Source organism: Solea senegalensis, linkage group LG4, assembly GCF_019176455.1.
Source record: "Solea senegalensis isolate Sse05_10M linkage group LG4, IFAPA_SoseM_1, whole genome shotgun sequence".
In the NCBI taxonomy this organism is placed as follows: domain Eukaryota; kingdom Metazoa; phylum Chordata; class Actinopteri; order Pleuronectiformes; family Soleidae; genus Solea; species Solea senegalensis.
The window spans coordinates 10,795,168-10,822,379 of record NC_058024.1 but is presented as its reverse complement, the minus strand read 5'-3'; the positions used below and the strand labels follow the sequence as shown (position 1 = coordinate 10,822,379).

Genomic DNA, 27,212 nt, shown 5'->3' with positions numbered 1-27,212 from the left:
CTGTCGTTGGCCAAAAACGGCATCCTGGCCAGACGTGTGTGCAGAGCGAAAGCAAAGGACTAGCGGATTTGGCTGCATTCAAGACGTGCCAAGTGTCGAGGGATGTCATGTGTAATACAGAATTCTGCCTACAGAGGCCGTTTTTTTTCTGAATTCTTATTTATTTATTTATTTTTATGTATCGACATATTTCCTTAAGACCACCCCAAAACAACAGTGATGACCCAAAGCTTTAAGAAGACAATAAGACGATAATACTGTAGTTTATTATTTACTCATCTTTCTGACATAAACCACAACACCTGCGTGTCCATGTAAGCAAACAGTTGTTTTTTTTCATTACTGTGGGCATCATTAATGTAAACAGTACACTTGTCTAAACACATATTTGCATCGTATTAAATGATTTTCCCCAGTATGATCATTTCCCCATGAGATAATATAAATGTATGAGCGTACAAATTAAAGAATCAATCAGGTAACACATCATTTACCCAATGGTGTGTCTCACTAATCAAGTGAGTAACAAATAGGGCAGTTTAAAGCAATCATATCTGCATTAGTTATAATGAATGATTGGTAGAGTCAGACTCTTCACTGCTGGTATGACTAAGTATGTTAATACAACAATGCTCAGTCCATGCTATACATTATAAAATATCATTACAATTGTAATTTATGATTTGAATATTCATTAAATGAGATAATGTTGGGATCATATATCTTTTTTATTCCCTGTGTTGTATCCACTTGAGGAATAAACGCCTGTTTTCTTTATTTGCCGCTACACGATTTATACTCGTACAATCTCTCCTGGGAATGGTCGTGTGTGTGTGCATGTGTGTGTGTGTGTGTGTGTGTGTGTAGATCAAATCAGTTCATAAGCGTCTTCCGCTGAAGTAAGAGAATCAGCCGATATACATCTCCCACCTGTGATATCACTGTCTCTGTTTTATGGAGCCTATGAAAGTTGTTATTGCTGAGGTAACAACTAAATAATCGCCAGGCTGTACTTCACACACCCAGTCAGCTCTAGAGGCAGAAAAGACAAAGAAAATATAAATAAAAAATAAAAAATAAAATAAAATAAAATAAGATTAATAAAACATTTTATTGATTCCCGTTGTTAGATTCACACATTATGGGAGTGAAACGTGGGGTAAATAAATACAAATAAAGCCTTAAATACAGCCTTCAATGAGTGAACTATGTTGTTATGTCGTATTCCTTCTTCCAAAATAACTTCCACTTTCAATATCTGTCAATTATTCAACCGTTTAAGAATTGTGGTACTGAGAAGTTGACGTCATGAACGTGTGATGCGCTGGTGAATCCTGTCTGTGATTGTATGGTCATTCCACAGAAGTCCAGAGGGCTACCGTAATGACAAGTATATGGGCGCAAAGCTCTATTTCTCTGCTTTCCGGTATCCATCCATCCATCTTCTACCACTTTAGCAGAGTTGTGTTAAAACACTCAGGTTCTCCACAAGGACTAAATTGTACTTTCTCCAGCCAAAGACAACCCAATAAGTCTGACAAAAAGGTTATAGGAGGACAAACAAGCGAGTTTCCAGAGTCTATAGCTTTTAAGAATACAAACATGACACGAAACATGTCAAAGTCATTTGCAAGTAGTAATTAGTTTTTTGTTTTTTTTTTAACTGTTTGTCCAAACACAGTGGAGCTGAATTGAATTTCATTCGGGATGAAAAAGCTGCATTTGAAATGAGCAAAATTTGGAAAACTCAACAGTTAAGACTCCTCCCAAAGACAGTGTCCCTGTGTTTCTGTGTGTAATCCACAGACCTCACTCTCGTCTTGCTTTGTTTCACAGTGGCACAAAGCCATGCCAATTAAAACAATTCACTGCAGGGTCTGGGGATTAGTTTAGAGGCGGGATGCACAATTTGGGTTTGGGAGAAATCTGGAGCGACCAATAATATAATAAATGCCAATTTTGGACATTTTAAATGTAATAAAGCCAATAACGGAATAAGTTAGTACGTTAAAACCCTTTGAAAATGTAATAATTGCAGCCGATTATGTAATAATACATAGACAGGACTGCACTCCTTGGAAATAAAATGTGCAGTTTCTGTTCAGTTTACTCGTCAAACATAGGTAAACTGCATGGCATAGTCATATTCATTCATCAAGGATGCATATTACTTTATGCAGCACTCTCTCTCTTTCTCCTTAATTATTAGAATTATTTGTTGTCATCTCTAAAGCTTTTCTCAGAATATTGACCACTGTTCTCTGCCTAAATTCTTGCACGTTCCACTAAGTGATCTAACTAGCCAAATACACTTTACCAGTAATTAATTAAATAGTAGTCCTCCATACATGAAATTATGAATCTACATATCTTAACAAATAAACAATATTGGCCGATATTGCATTATTGGTTGCTACAACGTCTGCAGTGTTGGTGAGTCTTTGTCTCCTCTACGATATCTGTGTTAGACCTCCAGACAGCCCACACATGGATGCACTCATTTTATTGTTCAGTTGTCCACGTCCTTGAGTAGACCTCCATATAACGAACAAAGTCACACGTGTCGTTAACATGTGATTTAAGCATCATATTGCAACACGGTAACATGCAGGATTTATGTCACTTTAGTTCTATATATGTATCTAACTGGATTTGAACAGTTAAATCAAATGGGTCACTTAAATGTTGCTGCCTAACCGCTTTAGAGCAGCTTCCCAGATGGGGAAAAAAGTGCCATCACAGTTATTACAGCCATTTTATAGCTGTTGATTACTGCGCGTAGTAACATATGCATGTTTATAAAAAAGTGAAAAAAAAAAAAAGAAAAAAAAATCAAAGTGAAATACACAGTACAACCCAAAAACACACGGATGATGTCACTGTGACAGTTTCAGTGTGGTGGGACAATTTAGTGTGTAACACATGCAACTGTAATCAGTGGTGTTGTGAAGCCATATGTGGGGGAAAAAAAACAGAGGTTTCCATTATCCAAGAGTAAATCTGTGTAATGATTTTATAATTTTCGGTGAAATGATGCTCTATTTAAACTATGACCGTGGCAAAGTAAAGGCAGTTTATTTCTTTGAAACCGCATTATTATTCCATTAGGTTTGGTTTTTATCCCCTCTCTGTCTGCCGCCACAAGACCACTGGGTGTGAATCGGAGCGTTGCTGTTAAAACACACTCCATTTATCAGTGTCCTGACTATAGAAAATGAATATTTCCAGCCCAGTGAACTACTTATGTGCTTTGACAGAACTATCTATTCTGATAGCTACAAGGAAGCATGAGAGATACGTGTAGATATTCTCTATTTTCTTCACCTTGAACCTGTTCATGGAGTCTTTGCATTTGTGTGCCACACACACACACACACACACACACACACACACAGAAACACACACACTTTAATCAAGGTTCCTGTGTTGCTCCTGTATCTGTTCCAGAGCAGAGCCGAGCCTTGTGTGTGTATTATCTCCAATAATCACAGAGGACACAATCTCTAATTAATTCCACAAAGCAGCGCAGAAAAAGCATCAGCACAACATATTTGATCTGCCTCCTCAAAAGATGTGCTATCTATTGCTTTGGTTTTGAGGCCAGGTGGTGGATATGAAAGTTAAAACAGCCCAGTCTCCCAGAAGAACGCTGCTATCTTTCTCACATTTGTACGGTCTGTACAGGAAAACCATTTTTCAATGTTACTTTTTTGGAGTATTGCGGTCATATCAACATTTCAAAACAGTATTTTTCAAACTCTTGGTGGCTACATCCAAACTATTCTGTTTTCATTTAAAAATGCATCACTTCTTCTGAAAATTCTCACTACCCAGAGCTTTTTCTGTGCATTTCTGGCGTTCCGTACACAGGCAAAACTCTCGGTATGGTTTCTGAAAACGTACATTCTGTAAATCTCCGGCCAGAGTGAAGATGTTCACAGTCTCTGTTCACAGTGCAGACAGAGGAAACTGAGTGTCTGGCTTGCATCACACTGTGCTGTGCGCTGGTGTCTCCTGCGTTTGACGTGAGTGTATGAAGTCATCACATTTGTTGACATGGTAAAGGGACAGAGCCAGACTTGTCCTTGTGTTAGCGGGAAACGTGTACATGTAGGTCATATAGGTCTTTGTCTGGTCTGGAAACGGAGACTTTTGTAAACTATCGCCCCGCGTTCACTACCCGATTAGTCCTTATTGGCCACACGACTCCCATATTGTCTGTCCACCTCATTGTCATTTCAGTGAAAGAAATCCCAGCTCTGACTTTTTACCATTCCTGTTTCTCGTTGGCAGCACTTTCTGAAACTAAGCAAACAACTGTGTAAGAGAGAATCAGCTCCCTGTTAAGTCCAGTGGAGCTGAAATGTCATTCAATATGCATTTTTTAGTAGGGCTGAACGGTTTGGGGAAACCGTCTAATTGGGATTTTTCTGCCTGACATTGCAGCTGCGATTGGATTTGTGATATAATTTCTTTGAGTCAGGGTTCAGATCAATATTCACTGCGTAATAGATTTAAAATGTGATGGAGCATTACCACACTTCACCATCAGAGCGGTAACCACTCCATATTCTATTGGAAGTTACGTTCATTGAAGATATAAGTCAAAAATAGAATAGAACCGCATTGTTTTCAACTAATATTCTGATTTGAAAATAATTATTTGTTCAGCCCTTGTTTTTATGTATTCAAAATGCATATTTATATGAAAACAAATGTTTATCTATGGCTTGTCTAATGAAGACATAACAAGGTTTGAATGGCAGGATTTTTCTTCACCCCAACTACGTGCTTTTTGTGCTTATACCACATTCATAACCAGGACATTATCATCACCCTCATTAGCTCATTCTAGCCAAAAGCCTCATAAGCGATTAAACGTGTTAAATATGTATAATAATATATTCCTGTTTGGATCAGTAATGTATGAGCGCACACCTATCTGTGTTTTCACAAACATGTCCTTAAAGTATGCAAATGGGTTGATGAAGCAGCATTTTGCTTCTCAACCCAGTTTTGATTTATTTATACTGAGTCATGATGTGTAAAGTAATATATTGTCACACAAATTGGACCCCAGATTCTTTGTTTTCTTTTTCTTTTTCAATGTCACTTGTCAGCACAAAAGCTGCTTCTTGACAGACCAAAGCAGCGCTGCTGTGAATAGCAGCAGCCACAGAGTGGGAGCAGGGAGATGAATCGGAAGCTAATATCCTCTTATTTCTAACCCTGGCCTGTCAGTTTAGGATTAGTGCACATGTTATTTTAAGATGATTATTCTTTATTTGTCTTTGTTTAAAGAACTTAATAGCACACCTAATCTGACTGACCTAAATCTAAGTCCCTGATAAAGGCTAATTGTACACTATTAGAAATGAACGGACCACAATGTTTTGGCTCTTCTGTGGGATTACAGCAAAAACCATTTCACCATGTTTTGTTTCAACACATTAAACTCACACAATATTATGTTTATGAGTCTTAGTATAATTAGTAATCACTGTCATTTTACCACATAGACAGACTGAAGGTAAAATTGACCACAAACTAGGGGATTATCTTATTTATTTACAGTATATTGATATAGATATTGTACAAATTGCTTTTTTGTTGAACATTTTATGTTAATTTACTTTCAAGGAGTGTGAACTGTATGAACTATTAAACTATATATGTGACAAGTATGTGTAAACAGGTAGAATCAAACTTGATTGGAGTTTTTTTTCTCTTATTCTTTTTTTATTGAACATTTCTTATTTTTGCATAATATATGCAGTGTTTTTCTAATCTGTTAACATGCCTGTATGAATCTATGATAAACTCATTATTAGCAGACGGAGCAGCGAAACAATGGTTGGTTTCATATTTCACTGTATTCAAGCATATTAGATGTCACCCCAGTTAGTGAATATCACATTTATGAGAGACAATATAATTAGTAATCACTGTCATCTTGGCACATACGATGTAGACAGATTAAAAAGTTAGCACCAGTTGAAAAAAACAAATGACAAATATTTCAGCCATCATCACTCAGTTGCCTTGCATTCACATTTGTTGTCAGTATTGTCATATGTAAGAGGTACACATATCAGTGTGGTTGCCTCCAGAGCAAGATTTTATTTGAAAGTCTCATTTTAATTTACTTCTAAGTAGTGTAAATGTCTATGTGACAATGTAAACAAAGAGTCTATGGGGACATATTCTGTTTTTGCATTTCTGCAATGTAATTTCTCATCGCTCTATATACAATACATATCTGTTGACATGTATATATATATACTGATAGTAAATCTGTGATAAGCTCATATCAGCAGATGAAGCAGCCAGGCCCATTTACACATCTATCTCTAGTTTTTAATCCTGATGCATTGCCAACTATGTTTTTATAAAGCTACACGTAACAACAATCATTTGAAAATGAAATATGGACTTGGGACTTGACTAGAACTGCCAATGGAAGTATTCCTCAAATACTTCTTCAGCTGCAGTCTGTGACAGACACATAGCTGAAGGGAGGAAGCAGGCAGCCATTTAGTCATATGTCACCCAAAGACTGGATTCACTAAGTGAGCCACAGGCCGCCCTCAGCAGCACACAGTATGCTTCTGACCATGACCATAACCTGACCGCTGTTGCAAATAGAAAAATAGGACACACTACTGAACTTCTAACAAAGAGCTGTGGATGCTGGCATAAAAAAAAAAGTTGCACAAGTGTTTAATCATTGCTTTTATGCTACTGAAACAAGATTCCCACTTGTGTGATTAGATTCCTGAACTTTAATACAACTGCACTCCACCCTGTTTTTGTCCTGTTTGGATTTATACATTTAATTCTATTCAACATATTTGTTCCTAATGGAAGGTAGAAAAGTGGAGCCAATAGAACTGTTGACATTACATAGAAAAAAGCAAATACGCACTACAGTTGTACAGTACATCCTACGCTACACCAGAGATTTTCCCAGTTTTACAACACTTTTGAAGTGTACTCAGTGCAGTATATAGCTATATAATTCAGTGCAATACATGGTCAACTGTAGATAAAACCAGTTTTTGTTTTTATATGTGCGAACTACACCTATTTAACTGTAGAGTAATAATTTCCATGTGGTCACATTTATTCTAACATGAATATTCCCTATTTTATTGGGAGGTTATTGGGACTCATGGGCTCATGATCGCCGGCTTTCGGCAGTGCTGTCACTAAATGCAGACTCCTCTGTTAAATATTGAGATTTTAGAAATGTCCTCGATAATGTTGGTGATTAACGCATGTTTTCAGGATTTTTGAGTCTTTTTAACTGATTGGATAACCGTTGTATGTACCTTTACAGATAAGGCAGTGACAGTTTCACTAACAGAGGATGAGTAAAAAACAAGTGTATGGCCACGGTGAATTGGATTTAAAAAATGACAATAAATTGTTGTACAGAGCAGCAGTAAACACAGCACAACACTCGTGAAACAGGAAGTGACAGTGGCCTGTCATCCTTGCTGGTGGCCTTTTCCTACCGAGGTCTTTCATTTACACTGACAGTTCCAGCTTTTATGTACATCACTTCATTCTGAACTTAAAGCTGCTTTACCTCCAAAAAAAAGTAACTGACTCTCAGGTCACGATAACACTCACTCTCCTGACTCACTGGAACAGACAGATATGATATGCCCTAATTATAACATTTCATTAAAGAGATCTCTGTGGAGGTGTTCATTTTGCTCAGGCATGCAATGAGAATGCTGCTCCGTTTGGTCTGAATGTAGCTCTGCGTTTGATAAGATAATCTCCACGATTCACACTTCAGCTGCGCTCGCACAAAGAGAACAACCATCTGATGTGATATTGAACATGTGGAAGTGCAGGTTCGGTAGCCGGCAGTCATTTCCTGTTTGTGCTGGTGGAGGGTTATACGTTGGGGGGGATCATTATATGTTCTTCAAAATGTACTTTGAAAGCAATGAAGTCAGATGGCACTATCTGCTAAGTTATTGATGGAAACTAATGGTGCTGTTTTGCATATCAAAGATCTCGCATTCTGACAGTGTGCTCAGTTTATATTTGTGTTTGTAGTGGGGATGAACAGTTCATTCTGTTTCTTTTGTGATCTTGTTTCTTCAATAAATTAAGAAACCCTATGTTTATGTGACGAGCACATGTCAAGAAGGATTCATAATGGCTGCAGGTTACATGCTGGGCAATTTACTACTACAACTAAATATTATAAAGTCAATAGTCAATACAGTCCTGTGTGTCCACATCTGGATCTTATACCAAAAGCAAATCATTTTTTCTTTGTGCCATTTACTTCCTCATATTGTTTACCATCCACATCTGTCTTTAACTTTTTGAGTTAAGTTGCTACAGCGACCAAAAAAACATCACTTCTTTGACCGAGGTTATAATCACAAATTCTGTTATGATGAAATAAAAAAATAAAAAACTTTTACATCTTTAATTTAATTACGACTTGCAAGATTCAGACATTTTCCATTCATGTCTGTGGAGCTTTTCCCATCATAGTCACTGGACCTTAGTTGAATTCTGAGAGTTATCATTTAGATGTCTCAGACGTGAAAATTCATTATATAATTTTATTTCAATTGAAGCTATGGTTTGAGGTACATTAAAGTTATTGTTAACTTGATATTTGACTTGTCAAAATGAAATAGTTAAATAGTGAAAGTGGAATAGCACACTGTAGCAGCGCATTGTACAAATCCATGGATCCCAATCATGGATGCATTTTTTAATTGATTCTGTTTTAATCGCTTTTTTTCTTTTCTTTTTTTCTATTTTCTTGTTACTGTGCGTGTTTTGCATACACATAAATACCACTATTAACATAATGCAGGGTTTATTCTTGCTTAGCTTCCCTGTAAAGCTTTTATATGACTGATGCATGTTGATGCCATTTTATGCTTGTATACTGACTTGTGCTGAGCAGTCTGTGACTCAGTAGATGCTGTCATCATACAGTCCACACACATTAATCCTGATATCACGCACAAGTTTATCTGATCCATATTGAACACTTTAGCTTCCAATAATAATATGTTATAACTGAGTGAAATTTTGTGGTTAATATCAAGTCGGCTGATAGTGAATCAGCACCACTTCACAATTAGCCATGTGGCACCGTGCCTTGTTTCCTGAGCCGGTGATTTATCATCATAATCCCCTCTCGATGAAAGAGTTAGTGACTGTGTTCTTGTTGCTAATGCTGGCCCACACACAAGGATAAACACATCAGTGTGTTGAGGAGCTGCTACATAAAGTGTTGGCTAAATTGAGTGCTCTACAACTTGGCAGCAATAACTAGTCGTAACAAAATAGAATGTACATCCATACAATATAGTGCAATCTACTGTAGTAGCTCTGCCATAAAATCTGCCTTTTACAAAGCCTATAATGGTCAGGTTTGTTTCAAAGGTGCTGCTAATGTACATGAGGGAGGCATTAAAACAGCACTGAAAACCCTTAATACAATGCACTCCTCTACAAAGCCACCACTCACTGGAACAGTAAACTTATTGTTGCATTTACATTACTCTCACGGTGTCAACAAAACGTGAACATGCGCTTCTTAGGGTAGAATTAATGGCAGGGCTGGTGTATTGGATTGCATTAAATTCTGCAGGTTTAATAAAATGGTCTAATGTTTTTCTTAATTATTACCTCACAGAGAAATCACATTTCACATTCATCATTGGGGGGGAAACTGAAAACTTCTTTTGCAGGGAAATTTGTTTTTAAACTGTGCTGTAGCTGCTAAGTAGCAGTGGCGATTTCTCTAAGACAGCAAGGGAAGCTCAGCTGTGTATTCCCTTGGTACTGTGTTGTATTTACATTTCCATACCTAATGTGCGCTAGAACGCGATTAGAGCGTGTCACTAGTTTGTTCAGAATCAGCTGTTTATCACGGATGGCGGATCGTCTTCACGCGATTTTCATTTTCTGGACGCAGGGCTTCTGCTTGATGATTGGAGGAACTGTCCGAGAGGCGGAACCAGTTTTTGATTGACAACGTTGCAGAAACATACACAACAGCAGAGCCTTTTCTGCCTCAGGCCTGTGTGGATTTTGCGAGGGAAGTCTTGAAACATCTTGGTACAATGTGAAAACCTTTTACACATCATTGTGTAATACTGATGCATTTTTATTTATTTGGCATGGCTAAAAGTACTATGTTTTAGATGGGAAAAAAAAAACATATTTATGTTGGGGCCAGATGGGCTGGTCCGAGTATTTAAAAACAAACACACAAACCGCTAGTGTTCTCATGTGCAAACATCTCTCGTGTTTACAGAGAATGATCTGAAAAAGAGAAAAAAATATCAAGTCAGGGTCTTGCTGATGTAAGAGAACAGACAGAGGAGAATGTCCAGACGGGTTTGAAATGATGGACAGGCAACTGTAACTTGTTATAAGCAAGGTATGAAGACGGCCATCTCTCAGTGCACAACACGTCAAACCTCAAATCAAATGAGCCACAGCAGCAAAAGTGCACATCAGACACTTTATAAGGTAATATGTTTACCTAAAGTAGTGAGTGCAAGTGATAGGATACACATTGGCATGGAAAACAAAGTAAAGATTAAAATTCTATACTCTTTAGCCAGGTATAAAGAAATATGGCTCCAATAAAAACATGGCACGGCTCCACAAGCCTAATTGCTAAATGACTAAGTGACACTGACTCTCTGTTGGCAGGCGCACAGAAGGTGTCAGCCCTGCAGACGTCGCATGGAGGACAATGTGACATTCTCTACATTTCCTATACACTTTGGAGTTCTGCCAAACACATCTGACAAATCCGAGTCTTTTTTTTTTTACACCGTTTGTTTCCTCTTATTTATTCAGTCTCGTATGTAAAAACGTTGCGAGGATACTGTAGGTGATCCATCACAGTGAATTCCATGTCAGACATTACGCGGCCTTATTTATTTGATATTATTGTTGTGTGGTAACATTTGGAAGACGTTTTAAATCATTCTTTCATTTACAATCGACGACCATAATTTAACCGTGACAGCAGCAAAAGCTGACAGGATGTGGGCCGTGATGGATGACACGTCTCAAGCAAGTCGAGATTTCCACAAATTAGGTTTGAGACTGTAGTGAAATTAAAAAAAAAGAAAAAAAAAAGAGGAAGAAGCAAGTATGGTGTGGAAGACGGTCCCAAAAATGAAAAACATGGCAGCATCAAGCAAACTTACTTAAGTCAAAAATAATTTTGAATTTGTTTGTACTTTTTATTCAGTCACACAAATGCAAATGACATAGATTAAGTTAAATAAACATGACAGTAACTTAAAAGACACAGTGCTTGTACAGTGTCCTATATTATAAGACTTTATCTTTCAAAAGAGAAGGGGGGAAAACTATATACATACATACATATCCATATACAGTACACACACGCATACAATTTAAATTAAAATATATCACAATAGCATTGCAAAGGATTTATTTTGGGCTAATGTGCAGTAAGAAAACTTCTTCTTAAAACAATTCTAAACTGTTTGAAAGTGACTTATTATTAGCGTTAAACATTATTTGCATTTAATAAGAAATGGATTTATATTATCAAAATATAAAATTGTTTCTGAAGTAAAACTAAGTAAAGTATAGGAGGATAAATATAATATGATATAATAGTAATGATACGATAGTATGTATAAATAAGTATTATTAATATTGCCTTGGATCTTCACAGAAAAAGCTATTAAATTTGAAATTCAATTTCTTTTGTTCATTTTTCATCAATGGCTTCAAAAACAAAAAAATGTCAAAATCTCAAATTTTCAGTTTAATATTAATATTTTTCCAAAAGTCATTATATATCAAAACTATACCCATCAAACCATATTTTTAAAGGTGGTTCTAATTTTTGTCAGAGCAAAATTGTGTCCAAAAACGAAATGAAACAACTCTGTAACAAGACAAATTAAGAAGAATACAGAGTAATCTAATCTTAGGTATAATCTTAGGTATAATTGAAGACATATATTCATTATTTTTGAAATGAATATGAAATGCAACTGCATTTCAAATAAAATCAACAGTTTATTAACTCTCACATAGTTTTAAGTCTGACTGAAGATGATAAATATGTTCTCTTTTATCAGTTATGTGTTTAAAGTTTGTTGACTCAAGCCAGCACATAGCATCTGTCATCACAGCAGTGCTCCTGGATGTTGCAATAACTGTCATCCACAATGATGCACACCTAATGTTTCTCCATAATCATGCCCACAGCCCGTGAAGGGCATTCCTGAGGTTGACGTGCATGTCAGATGGCCTCATACTGTATGTCAAGGTCTCCTCTGGTAGTGCTGCCCCTGATCTCCTCAGGCCATTTCACAGTGACAGGATGAACATTGACCTTTGTCATTCCACTGCGTGAGCAGCCTACGGTAAGTCCGTTGGTGCCAGGCCAGCTGAGCCATGCTGCCAGGCACACAGACTCTGTGGCCCTTTGGCCCCCATCTCTGGGGCCATGCACACCTCCAGTCTGGCCCAGCTGTCCCCACTTTATTATGTGCTGATTAGTGCTCCGCGAGGTGGGTTTGGTCACCTAATCTGCAGCACTGCCTAAAGAGGCAACTGCATTGCAATGAAAGACGGTCACGTTCTGAGCAAATCTGTACCTTGTAACATGACCCCACTACTCCACCATTTAAACTGTTTAACTGACTAAGGTTTTCATCAGTTTTTACTCTGCTCTCTGGCCTATTAAGCTTTCATTAAGGCTGAGATCTGTCTGATGACAGTATTAGTGAGAGCTCAGGCGCAGCCCATGAAATTGAAGAGCATGTCTTGCTAACCTGGAGCAGGCGTCTCTAGGTGCACTCACCTGTTAGTCCTCAGGAGGAGCAATTATGTCAAGACGAGGAGTGTGTGTGTGTGTGTGTGTGTGTGTGTGTGACAGGGGAGGGGGGGGTGCATCCCCAGATGGCCTCCAAGCCAAACCCCTGCTAATTGGCCATGTTAGGGATTCAGAGCAGGTTCAAGGGGAAAAACTCTCTCCTCTCTTCACTGCCCCTACGTCTTTGTTTGGCTTTGTCAAATCGTGCCTTTTGATATGCATATCAATACATATTTTATTCATGGATTTTTTGGAGTTAAAAAAAAAAATTCAGTTGAAATCTCTGCACTGTTGTCTGTGTACGCACAAGAAGTGTTTTTTTGCCACAAGCATGTGTGGATGTGCAGTTTTGCCATTTCAAAGCCAATTCATGAGTCGCCGCCTGCACTCTCATGCAACCCAAAGAAATGAATGATTTATGTGACTGTCAATTTGAGGGTACCGAACAACTGAGACTGTTCAATCCACACCGTCGTCTTAGTTATGTGAAAGCTTGTACGTTTTGTTTTTTTTGTTTTTTTTACGTTAAGGAGACAGCCATGCTAAATGACTGGTTTAAGAAGAACAGGGTGAGCTGTGGGGGAGGCGTGCAAGCCACATCCCAATGGGCACAGTTGTTTTCAGCAGAGAACCAGAGAAGAGAACTTATGCTAATCATAATGTTAAAGATGTGAATGTAATTAGAATTTTCTTTTTTATCACAATCCCGTCAGCATTTATTAAATTGCATGTTCCCACCCTGGTCGAGGACATATCTGTTAAGTCAGTGCATACGTGTGACTATAACTGAGCATAATGCAAGCCACTTCAGACTGTCCCTAATTATCTGATTATCAGATAGACCACAAGCTGCTATCTGATTGAACACTAACGCTTTGTGCACAGGCTACAGCCTCTAATGAGACTCTATAGGCAGGGTAACTCATTAGTCTGCAGCAATAAAACAAGAGTTATGATTCATTCGTATCAATAATGATACCACTTTAGAAGAGAAGGCACAGTGGGTTTTCTATGAACATCGTCAATGATTGGTGCAAGTTGTAGAACGCGAGACAATGGAGAGGGTTGTTTTGCAAATGCCCCCCAAAAGACATGTGTTAACAGGGCAGTGACAAAATGCTCCACAGTTTATAGCCACAAATATGACACGGAGAGCATGAATGTGGGTTGAGATTTATTTAAACATTGACTTTTTTATAAATTTCCTTTTCCAACTGGCAGTCAGTGTTTGCTCATTTTCCACCTTTTCTATTTTAGCTAAGATCTTGTCTGACATTTGACACTGATAGAAGCTCTTTGTTGTAGGATTGTTTAATTATAACCTGCACAAAAGTCATGTGGACACAGGAGCTGCTGCACTCCCGCAACCTCATTTGATAAGTGTGTGTCTCTTAGGAGATCAGAACAAAGGATTTCAAGTCACAAACAAATAAAGCATTTGATTTTATTGATGGAGACAATAAAATCAACAACAACTTCTGTGCATTATGGTGTAAAACAGCACATGTTGTCTTTGTTCCTTTCTGCAAATTATAAAACAGTAGTATCAATATCGATCTTTTAAATTTGACCCTGTCAGTCTTTATTCTAAGCTAAACAAATGGCTTCAGGCTTTATAATGTTAAAGGGTGTAAAATGTGTTGTGGAGGTAAGACTTTTCCATTCAGGTGTTGCCGGTGATATAAAGGTGTTACATCATTCACTTGTATACTCATCTGTCACTTCTCTGGAGAATTGAGTCACCTCAGTGAGTTGCCTAAGTGGAAAATAACCCAAAACAGGTTCAGTTATAGCCTACAGTTCAAATGCACTGGAATTAGATGCAGCTTGAAATGGAAAATTACATTTATCTCTGTCCTAGCATTATGTAAACCTCATACAGTATAGGTGCAGAGCATTTACCTGTAGCCTTTAATTTTAACTGGCTGCTTACGCTGCAGACTGTGCAGTGAGGCTTTAAAATGGCCACATTAGTGTGCCACGCTGTTCACTAACCATGGACAATAAATTTACACCATGCCCTAATAGTGTTGGCATGGCGGTGGACAAAACAAACACAAAAGTCAGTCACTTTGTATTGTGTTCCTGAGCCCAAGCAGCAGTTACAGAGATTACTCCAAAAAAAAAACATGAGTCAGGAGTTTCTGTTTCATTAGATTTCACTCCTGTTGCCGGAGTATAATTCATTCACCTTGTCTCTGTAATACTAAGTACACACAGCATTTCTGTAGTTTAAAAGAAGAAAGGTTCTGTTCCAATTGTGCAAAGAAATCAGTATTTCCTTTCTTATCTGTCAAACCACTTTCTTTCAAAGCTTGCAAACACAACAATGGCTCCACTCACGTATTCTCTTCTATTTTCGTTGACCTACCCACGGTGAACAATGAAAACACATCGAATCAGCTCTGTCTTAGGTGATCATTTCTTAAATTAGATGTCCTGAAATTTCCTTTCCTTCATGAAAAAAGTTTCGAGTTTCTGAATGAGCGACAACTTCACAAACAGGTCCGAATCAGAGCATGGAGACGGTTAACGGTGGCCCACAGGAACTAGAGCCATTTTCAGGCCGTTTGACTTGTCAGCATAAAAGAGAGCGTGCTGTCCAAAAACATTTGACCTCCAGCTCTTATAGGATCGCGGCTGATGCCTTTTGAATAGCTGTTTGATTGTGTAACTGTTTGATGACATTAAAACCTGCCTCTCTGTGGATTAGCTACAGAGTCCCGAACACACAAGATAGAATGGGGCTCTATGAGCAGCAGGGGAAAAATGAGTTTGAAGGGCAACATTTGTGCCACTGAGTCTTCTGGACATCATGGCTACAATGATTGACTTTCACCACACAGGGTGAATGATGTTAAATGTGATGTATTCTGTCACATCTAATAGACACAACTGTCAACTTTCGATTGAGTTTTACAGCCTTTGCTTTATGTGTAAAGATGTGAAGTTTTCACGATGGACATTGGTTATATAATACACATTTTCCATATTCATGTTCCTGTGGTTCCTATCATTTCCTGTTACAGCTGATAAATACTCCCTTCAATATCTAATTATACAATTTCATTTCAATAATTGGAAGAGGTCATGGCATTTTTTACTATCAAAGAGGGAGTTGTTGTTTTTTCATCACCTGTTGCTATGGCTACAGTCAAGACCAAATCTAAATGTAAGTTCTCAGTGGACATGATGTGATTTGTTAGCTGCATCAAGCGCACGTAGCCTGCCATGTACTGTGTTTCTGCTGGAAGAGGAGGGATGAAGAGCAGCTGTTTCTCAGCAGAAGTAGTTGAAACATCGTGGTTGAAACATCGTAGTTGAATCATCGTTGAAACATCAACTCTTGCTGTTTGCTGAGACAACGTGTTTAACATGACAATTTGCATGTAATTTGGTCATATTAATCACGTTCTTTGTGAACATACAGTAACTCTATGCAGCTCCAAGTCTGAGTGTAGGTTGAAAAGAATTTAAATGCATGGTGAAAAAAATATGTATAAATATATGTATAAATATGTATATTCAAAGACATTATTTCATTTATGCATTCAATGTCCAAGACTACAGACTTTTTGAGGGCCTTGTTTTTCCCTACCAAGGCTTTTAAGAAAGAATGTGCTGCCCTGTTTTGGATGGCCTCATTATTGAGAGTATTGGCTAGGAAACTGATAGGAAATTCAAAAAACCCTCCTACATGTGCCACACATGGAGAAGATAAGATACACAGTGAAGTCAATCGATTGTACTGCACCATTGGCCTTTGTAACCAATGTTGTGTGTAGTTTCTTTGGAAAGTAATTTATAACGTTACACCGTTACTGTCAAATAAAAGTAACCCGTTAGAGGACTCAAAAATGAAAAGCCCTTTGTGATGCCCGTAAATGCTACATCTTGTCTGACCACAAGGCACACACCCTCCTTTAAATGTACCAAGAAGTCTTAACACTGCATGACATCGTCCTACAACCCATCATTTGTAATTCAGGAGTGACGGAGAGCAATTGTCCACTTAATAACGCTCCACCGACTTAGAGACCCGTCCTTCCGTCTTCTGTAAAAAAAAAAAAAATTGGACAAGGCGTGTCCTCCACTGACAGGTACAGGTTATTTTTATTTCCCCTGCCTTCCCTTCTTTTTTGTCTCTCTTACTGTATGTGCACATATGGTTGGTAGTTTGCTGAAATACATATGATTCATACAAGGCTTTTTTATAACGTTTTTAGACCATAGTGCAATGTGATACAAGAACATAGTGAACGTAGTAGAACTGGTGGGACAGACAGGTCATGGGGTCAAGTCTGTATGTCCCAGGTGACCCTTAAACCTGTGTACCTCACAGGTTAAACTTAGTTACAGGCTTAATCTGTGCAGTAAGATATAAGAGACCATGTTATTGCAACAAAGAAAGGCTTCAGAAAATTTTCTTTCTTTCTATGTTTTGTTTGGGAACAAACGGTTACATGACATTCCATTAGCCTTAGTTCAGGAGAGACATAATGAGACTTTACCTCCCGTTTAAAAACAAAAATGCACAGTAGGACGGAAGGGAAAATAGCACCTTGTACATGTTAAAGAAGTCTCACCCACAATGCATTCCAATGAGAGAGAGACTGGCACAGGAAAAAGTGAGAAGTGGAGAGATCAAAGACCCCCCCCTCCGCTTACATCTCTACATATTTTTCATCCCATTTAAAATTTCAAAATCTACGAATGTCACAGCAACAGCCAATTTCCACAGGACTGTGGGTTTTCCCTGTGGCAGTAACCTGGTGCTGTGGGATGACATGTTCCTCCCACAGAGTTGCACGCAGATGAATCAGGCTGTAACAATGAGAAGAGGAAGTGGCTGTCACAGGTTTGCAAGGCCTACTGGGAGTTTTGGTAACACCACCTGAATGTTAGAGACACACACGATGGGTGTTTTAATGGCGACCTACTTCTGTTCTGCACGAGTATGCTAAGCAGCCTCATATGAACTGAATAAGAGGAACATTTCTAGCAAGTTCTGTTAACAAAGAAGAAGAAAAAAAAAAAGCTGCACCCTTATACACATTGTATGTATGTAAAATAAGACAATAAGTCATGAGAAACTCATCTACTTGCCTTTGTTTAGCAGTACAACTATGAAGAACTTAACAAGTTGAAGGCAATGTATCATAGTTTATCACAGATAATAATACACTGCTAAATGCCAATTCAACATTTAACTTATTAAATGCGACATAGAACGGAAGCTCCAATTAACGCTGCGTTTGTGTGTGTATCTGCATCTAATGGGACTCAGACTCGGGCACGAGTCCGGGCACATCTTGTTGTGTACATTCGACCGCAGAAGAAGAATAACTACTCTCGTTGTAGCAGCTGAAATGCAAAGCGTCCATCATGCCAGAGGGGGAGCTGTGTATCTGAGAGCTGGCCTACCAATTACGTCACTTCCAGGTACCTGGCCAATCACAGGACAATGGGAAAGCTCTCGTTGGCTGGCCAATCACAACACAGTCCACATTCTAGGGGTGTAGTTTTGGTCTGAAACAGCGCGGCTGACGAGAGCGTCAGTGAGGAGATATTTCGATCGGCTCGTTTGCAGCGATTAGGAGTTTTTTCTTCCACGAAAACAAGTTAATATATGTAAGTAGACCTCCATAACTAACATATATGCGCGATACGAACATTCAATGTCATCTTTAAATATCTTACAACTGAATTATTGATATGCTCCAACCCACAGACTAATTAGCTACCGTTAGGTGTTGTAACTATCTGTTGCATTCTGAAAAGTTAGGCTAGCAATTCTGGGAAAATTACGCTAAAGTTGCTAGCAAATTGGGCTTGTTAGCTGCAGCTTCAGAGAGAAATGTGTAAGCATGTGTGTGCTTTGAGTCACTCAGCCATGTTCACCACAGTTAGTCACAGAGAAAAAGTCATGTGTTTTCCACCACTGACAGTTAAAGTGCTGTTTTACACTTGGATAGTAGCCTGTTAAAACTGCTAATGCACCACAGCACATTTTAGCTCAGCTCGTTAGCACAGCAGTCATTGCTGTATTTTCATTTATTTATCTTTGGGGAAATGCTGCCTTACTTTCAAACTGTTAATCTTGGCTTTTTTGGTTCTCTTTTTCTGTTGGGCCATCATTACGCTCTTATCATACAGAATGCACTCATGGTAGAAAATGGAAGCAATATTAACCCTTAGCACTTTCAGTAAATGCACATTTACATGGTTTCATTTATTTAATGAAAGCATGATGTGGTGACATACTGGCGAACACTTTTGACTTGCAGCTAAAAAACAGTGTGGGTTTTCTCTGGGTATTCCAGTTTTTTTCCTGCAGTCGGAAAACCTGCAGAGGTTAATTGGACACTCTAGATTGACTGTAGGTGTGATTGTGAGAGTGAAAGGTTGTTTGTCTCTGCATGTTGACCCTGTGAACTTGTCCAGGACGCACCTCGCCTCTCACACACTGTGTCAGTGTGTCTGGGATTGACTCCAGCTCCACACAACCTTTAGAGGATAACGCAATAGACAATAAGTGAACCCAAAAAATCCACATGAACACATTAGTGTGACCAATATTGTCAGTGACTTGTTGCAGAGCTGCTAAATAGTAAACATAAAATATTGTGAACAGATACAAACATTACCTAAAACTGCATTTTTAGACTAACACAACATGGTAAGCTGTTCTGTGTCCATACTTTGTCCATTGATGAATTTATGAACAGAAACGAAAAGTTGTGTTTAGTTGTGGAATAATCTGCTATTATTCAGATTTTAGCAGTATTCTTTGGGTACATGCAAAGCTGCCTTTTTGTGTGTTGTACATAAGCCTTTTAACCACACAACAGTTTGCGTGGCTGCAGCAAGAGACACACTTGACAGAAATAAAAACCCACTCCAATTTTTAAGCAGTACAAAGAACATCATTCAGTGAACAAAATTAGAAAGGGTGCAGCTGTGTGATATGCATCATGGTGGCAATACTTGAAATATGTAAGCAGGAACACATGTTGCACAAGAAAACAAAATGAGTGTTGTCTGTTGTTTAATATAGAAGCGCTTTGCATTCACTCGCAAAAAAAAAAAGTAATTATTTCTGTTTTTCTCAGTAATTTATTTTTTGGTCTGTATTTCTGAGTCATTTATTTTTTTCTGTTTTTCAGAGTAATTTTTTTTCATGGTTGGTTTTTCAGAGTAATTCTAAAGAGTTTAGAGCACATTTGAAATAATAAACGCATTCATTCCTTTACTGAGACTTCAATTTGAATTCAGATCTGTTAGACATAGCAATGTTTCTCCAGGATCAGTTGGACAGATATGGCATGCTCCATGGATACAAGATGATGCATTCAGGCTGGCTACGTGGTGACTCAAGAGACGATCACGATCAATATGGGACCAAAAAATGAATTACTCAGAAAAACCGGAGTTTGAATGCAATGCACTTCCGTAGTTTAATACTCCTGTATCAATGTCCAAAGTTTTGTTGACTTAGACTTCCTTTTATTGTCATTGCACAGAAAACACAGCAGTGAAAACTGGCAACGAAATTACGTTGCTTGGCAAGCAGATAAAAAAACCAACACATATCATTGAATTGAGATTATTGTGAAATGTGTTTAGTAAAACAAATAAATAAATGTTTTTGTATTATAAATATATATAAAAGTAGTGCAAAAAAAACAACAAAAACAGGAATGAAAACTGTGAGCAGCAGAACAGATAACAGTTAAGTATTGCACAGATCATGGGGGGGGGATGATAGGGTCATCCACCATGACCTTCTCATGAAAGGAACTTCATAATACCATCACCACCACTACCCAATTTCCCTGAATTTTTCCATTACAAGCTTCATCATGTTGCTGAGTTAGATGAAATGAAACACAGTGACAACATTCTGCAAAGTACATAAAACAAGAAACAATGAAATGCAAAATTATTTGTCAGAAGTTGTTTGGATGTATGCGGCTCTTCCATAGTGATAGAGCTCTTATCGCAAAAGCAGCATCCACTTTGGATTTTAGGTGAGTGCAGTGAACAGTAAAGAGGTAGAGGATCTAAGTGGTACTGTGACACCGTTTTTACAAATCATGGGGAATCTTAAATTTGTACACCCCGTCCCTATACCCCTTGTTGCATATCAGTGTTCCCCAAGACAATCAAATGTTTGAATGTGCCTTTTTGGCAGATTGTTTCATAAGTTTCAACATTTCAGAATTTCCTGCAACCTTCTGACCTACCAAGGGGGGATGGTGATGGCATCAAATATGGTGGGATTTCCATCAAACTGTAGACTCACAATTGGAGAACAAATCTTGAAAGATGTGTGTGTGATGTATTTGCCTAATCCAAACCACTGGGAATTCACAACATTGTCACATAAATTTGCAGCATATTGTGGTCCACAGTATTGTACGATAGCACAGTGTTTCTCTGGCAACCAAGTTAAAATAGAATTAAAATGTCTGATTATGAGGTTTCACGACCAGGGGATTGTTATCATCAACTATCATTTCATCAAAATGCCAAACAGTGGTAAAAAAAAAAACAGCATGTTGATAGAAGAGCTAACGTAATTGGTGTTTTGAAATGTGAGCTCACATATTTGTGGTTTGCAGAATAATAGCTCCCTCTTTCTTTTTTAACAATGTAGTCCAACTTTATTTTTTGCAGATATATGCATTATTAGAGAATCAATCTCAGTGGAACATCATTAACACCAAAAATAAAACAGATTTTGTGGAGTTCTATTAAGAGCCGAAATCCAAAGGCATATTTTGTGAACCCAATAGATACAGATCGTAAGTCAGTATCCTCAAAATGTATGCAAACGACATTTCTACGGGTTAGTGTGTCAGGAATGGCAACAAGGAAAAATGTGGGCATAGTGCCTGAAGGAAGGCTGGATTAAGATAAATGTGCCCCGTGGCTGGAAACAACAGTCGTTAAAGGATATATACTGCATTTTGCTAATGTTTATTTAGCCCATGAATTTTTCAATTTGGCGTATAATCACAACAAACAGAGCTGCCATATATGTGCAGATCATTTCACAGATAGTTTCGCTGCAGTCCGACTGAAAATAGTCCTGATGATTTATGACTGATAAACACATTAATCTTAGCAGAATATAAAATTGAGTCATGTGAAATTTCTGTCACTGAATCTACTGACATGAAGCATTGTTTTTTCCTTCTGACAGTTGTGGATTAATGGAGACCTCGTATCCTGCTGTGGAAATGATCTTCTTTTTCACAGCTGCAATTCTTTTTTACTATTATTATCAGTATTTGATTTAACTATTTTATTTTGTCTCCCAATTCCCAAAAGTTTTAGCGTGTGACTTCAGGTAATACGGAGAAACGTTATACGATGTTCTCTGCTATGTCCTGCCTTTTCTATGAGGCTTAAATAGCTGATGGCAGATACACACAGTTTGTTAAGAGCACCACAGCAATTGCAGCGCGAGTCAGAGGCTTTGACTCGCGCTGCAGTTGCAGTTAAATAAAAGTCACTACTCGTCCTGTTGTGGGACTGTCAGTATTATCTTTTTTCCTCCAAATGGTGCAGTTCTGCCTGTTGGCAACGAACACAGTCAATTCATTTTGCCCAACAATGTATGAGGTTACAGCAGATATTGAAGAATAATACTGAGAAGGTGTTTGCCAGACATGACTCATTATTGTGTCCTTGTACAACCTGAGTAATTACTAGTGGCTGATCGGGAAGCAACCAACTCCAAAAAATAATTAGAAGAGGTGAGTGAATGTGTTTTCCTTTATTGTTTTGAATCCTCTTTTGAAAGGGCTGATGGTGAATGGCTGAAAGGCAAAGTCAAAAGAAGCAGCACATTGCTCCGTCTATGCGGAACAATCAAAACCACAACTTCAATTAAAGCTGCTGGCTGGACCTCTGCAAAAAAAATGACCACTCATTTCAAAATATCTATATATATATATTTAGCAAACTATGTCACATGTTTGTGTATGAAAAGTGCCGTATAAATAAAGATTGGTTGATGCAAGAATATCTTTGGAGATAAGCAACTGAGGTTGTTTAGAGATCAGTACAAAAGTATCATACAAACCTTTTCTGTTTCTGTTCAGAATTTTGGGGGCAGAGTTTCATGGAATTTCATGCATGTTTAAGCCCCTTAAAAGACAGTCACTTTGAATAAGCCATTTATATTTACACCAGTAGCAGGTCTTCTCAAGTCTTTCTACTGAGGCCCCCATGTTGGACCGTCATGTTTTAATGGAAAGGTTAAATACTAGGGCTGCCAACAGAATAAAAAAAAAACATCACAACAAAAGGATCCACCTGAGAATGTCCTTAGAATCTCAGACACAGAGAGAGAGAGAGAGAGAACAAGAAAACAAAAGCACAGTCAGCCATGCAGGGTCGGTGTCCAAATAGTAGTGGCCGGGCAGCTCTCAGCAGTTAGATGCGCATCTGTTTTTTTGACAGTCAATGCAAAGGATCGCAACTTCCAGTCATTGTCAATAAATTGTGTCTGCAGGCAAGTGGCTGTTTCGCGCAGATAATTCCTGGCTTTCATGTCGGAGGTCAGCGTACACCAGAAGTAAACAAACTCGCGTTGAATGCGTAAAACAAAATTGGCGCGTTAATCTCGGCTGTATTAATCGCAACGATTAACTTTGACAGCCCTACTAAATACCTTTTGAGGGTTAAAGATAACTGATGATTACCGTTAGTTCTCGTAGACACTTCACCAATATTGTACCACTTTATCCTCTACAAGAAGATTCTGGCTGATATAGGACTAAAGGCAGGGTTCACCCTGGACAGTCCATCGCAGTGCCAACATACAAAGACGAACAACCATTCACTCTCACATCTATGCTCAATTTAGTGTCCAATGTTTTTGGACTGTGGGAGGAAACCAGAAACCCACAGAAAGGCCTTCAGCCAAACTGGGATTTGAACCAATGACCTTCTTGCTGTAAGGTAACAGTGTTTGCCACATACACCACGGGGCCAACTTCTCCAATAGATGTTGCTCAATTCTGCACACTGTTCCTTTTATATCACAAAATGCATTGCAAACTGTTTTTTTTTTTTTGGTTGTATCACTCTCAAGACTTTTACAGACGGCGTGCATGTGAGACATTTAGATGAATGCTGTGTTCAGTTTTGCATATAAAAAGAATAGCTTAGTCTTATACTAAAATTAGCATGAGATTTGAATGCTACTTGAGGATTGGAAGCAAAAGCCTGATGCTGTAAAAATGTGAGGTGTGCAGGGAGACATTTTCTAGAATTAGATTGCCTACTGAGCAACTCTTTGAATCATGCATAACCCAGTGCATGTCGTTATGTACAGCTATATGCAGAGGCTCTGCTACTCATCGTTTGAGGAAAAACATAAAAATGTTCCAAATATCATGTGGAGGCAGAATCCACCCTTTGCTTGGCCTTGGTATCGTTAAGATGGTGTAACAAGGTTTAGCAGAATCGACCAATCAGTGTTTTTTGTTCAATGACTGTGTGTAGGTCGAAGTTTTAGCCTAATAGAGGTGATAAAGAAAAGGTCAGAGGATTTAAATGTCAGGTTTCCTCCCCAGGGCGAATCAACAATCAGCAGCACATTTTTACAGGAATCCTATTATTACATGTGGACTGAGCTTGTCAAGCACCAAAGACTTTGTCAATAGGACATTTTTGATCTGACAGCAGTGTTGTATGAAGGGTCACTGGGTGAACTAAATCATTCCACGCTATCAATCTGAAGCGTCAAACATCTGAGTTCAGAGAAATGTCCAGCTATTCTGTATTCCAAGGTTGACTAAGGTGTATGAAGAGAACGTCCAGGCATGTTATTTATCCTGTATTTTGACTGTTCGTATTTTTCTCTTATTAAATGTTCAGTAGGTGCTTTCGTTAGTGCTGCTTTGCCAATTTGAATTTCCTCTATGAGGGAATCCATAAAAGACTTATCTTATCTTATTTTATCTTACCAAAAGGAAAATAAAGTAGTCAAATAATCTTTACAATGTGCAGTGAATTTCAAAACTGAATGTTGAGTAAACGCTGAAAAGAAAACAATAACACTATTTGATAATTGAATACAATCTGAAGACCTCATGCCCTGCTTTCGAAAAGCTTTTAAATTTTTCACTTTGACATACACGGAAAGTTAAGGGCAATGGCAAAAAAAGAAGAAGACTTCTTGGTTATAATATATTAATGCCATCATCCGGATCACATCATAAAGACCAGTTGTGGGTGATTGATGTTTATGGAGTTTCATGTTGCATAATTTATACATACTGTACTGTATGTATGTAAAAAAATAGCCCTATGCATTTTAGTCATAAATGACCTGTAGCTGTATGTTTGTACAATATATAACTTGTTTTCTCCCATATAATCTTTGCAAAACTTGCCTTCATGTTCATTTATCTTTAACTTTAACGTAGACTGAAATAGTCATATTTAATAGTATTTATGAAGCAGCTGATTGTTTCTCTTCATTTCATACTGTACATATGCAGATATAATCGACATCACCACACTTTATCAGACTAGTTTCTGTCCTGTTCATGGGTTCATTGTCTAATTTCCCATGAATATACAGTGAAATCCATACAAAAAGAAACACGTCAGCGCCTTTGTTGTTTTTTGTTGCCTACAGCTACAGTTTTCATGGATGTTCTTGCAAATATGTCTGCCAGTTGAATTTGAAGTTTGCACCATTCGAAATAAAATACACCTATGCATACTTGAAATCCGTGATATGTGCTGCAACTTCCTGCAATGAGGCAGTCGGCAACCTCACACTTGCATGGCTTTCTATTGGCTGTGGAATTTTGATAGGGTTATTTCATGAAAATCCAAGCCCCTGAGAGCTGAGAGAAGTTTTGGAATCGCACAAAAGCAGTCGGAGAGTGAGGAGAAGGAGTCAGATGTGTGGGACATTTGTGCAGCAACAGAATTTCTGACTGAACACAGGCAAACAGTTCAGAGCCACAGCAGAGCACATTTGCACATGAGGGGGCTATTCGGGGGAAGGCAGGGTTTTCACGGAAAGCTGTCCAAAACATGAATGTAAAATGAGGAAAATAATGGTCTTGATTTACACCATTTCAGACCATGACTCAGCTGTATAACACAACCTGTGGGACTACCCATTTTCCACAGTAGGCTGAGATACAATACTATACTCATACATACATATAGTATCCAGCTACTATCCTCATGTCACTAAATATTAATCTGCCCATTTCAGTGTAGACTGCTGAAACATACACAACTATGTCTTTCGCTCCATTTCCTTTACACTATACATTCATATTAAACTCTTGTTAGTTTGATTTGGCAGTTATTTTAATAATATTGAAAGGTTTAAAGGCATCAAATTGCAATGATGTCTAACTCAAGAAGGATAATGTGGTATTAAGGTCAGATAGATGGATGAAAAGATGGGTCAATTAGAATAAACATTATAAAAATATGCTTTCCACTGTGAATCACTCATACAAATGATTACAACACAAACAGCAGGCAGAAATGGTCTAGTGTGCTCATTGCAGCAGTGGAATAACCTCAGTCTACTTAGAAACACTTAAATGCCCGAGGTCTTTTGGTGATCATATTAATTCTGTGGATCGGCAACAACTTCCCCATGTTATGCACCTGCCTGTTGGTGTTCCGCCCACCTCTGTTTTTGGGAATTAGGCACTCACTTTCCAAAGTGCAGCCCCACAAGATCCACCTCCACCTCCACCTCACCGTTGTTTTCTCTTGTGTCTTTGCATAACTTTTGAATCCTCCACCATGCATGCGTGTATAGCACATATATGTTGACATATGTCAGAAACCACATGTACAAAAAGCAACACATTGTACATCTTGAACAAGATAAACTCACTGAAGCTGTTTTTTTTTGTTATATTTAAGTAACACCACTCTTTAACAGCTAGGCATTTTGTTACATGTACACTTTTTGTGTTGCTCCAGTTATAAACAAAAGAGGATTATTTTTTTTTTTTTGGATGTACCTTTGAAGTACTATATAAAAAAAAAAACATTAGAGCCAGACCTTTAAAGACATGTTTCTTACCTCCTTTTCTAATTTTTGTTTTTGCTCTCTTTCTTGCCTCTGTACTGGTGTCAGCTTTGGCTGATGGGATGATTTCCGGTCTTTATATGTCAGTCCCTGTATGCAAAAACAATGTCTCATTTTCACATTGAGGATATTTCTTTAAATTATTGCAGTCAAGGATTAACTTTTTCAATTGTGTCACTTTCATCTGTGACACAGTTGAAAAAGAAATCAAGATTTCAGTTATGACTAAATATACAGCATAATGGA

At 38.1% G+C, this 27,212-nt stretch overlaps 1 protein-coding gene across 2 annotated transcripts in view; it reads left to right on the top strand.

The window, feature by feature from the left end:
* Positions 1-27,212, top strand: part of LOC122768736 (contactin-4-like) — a 178,221-nt gene that overhangs the window by 32,793 nt on the left and 118,216 nt on the right. The window lies entirely within an intron of this gene.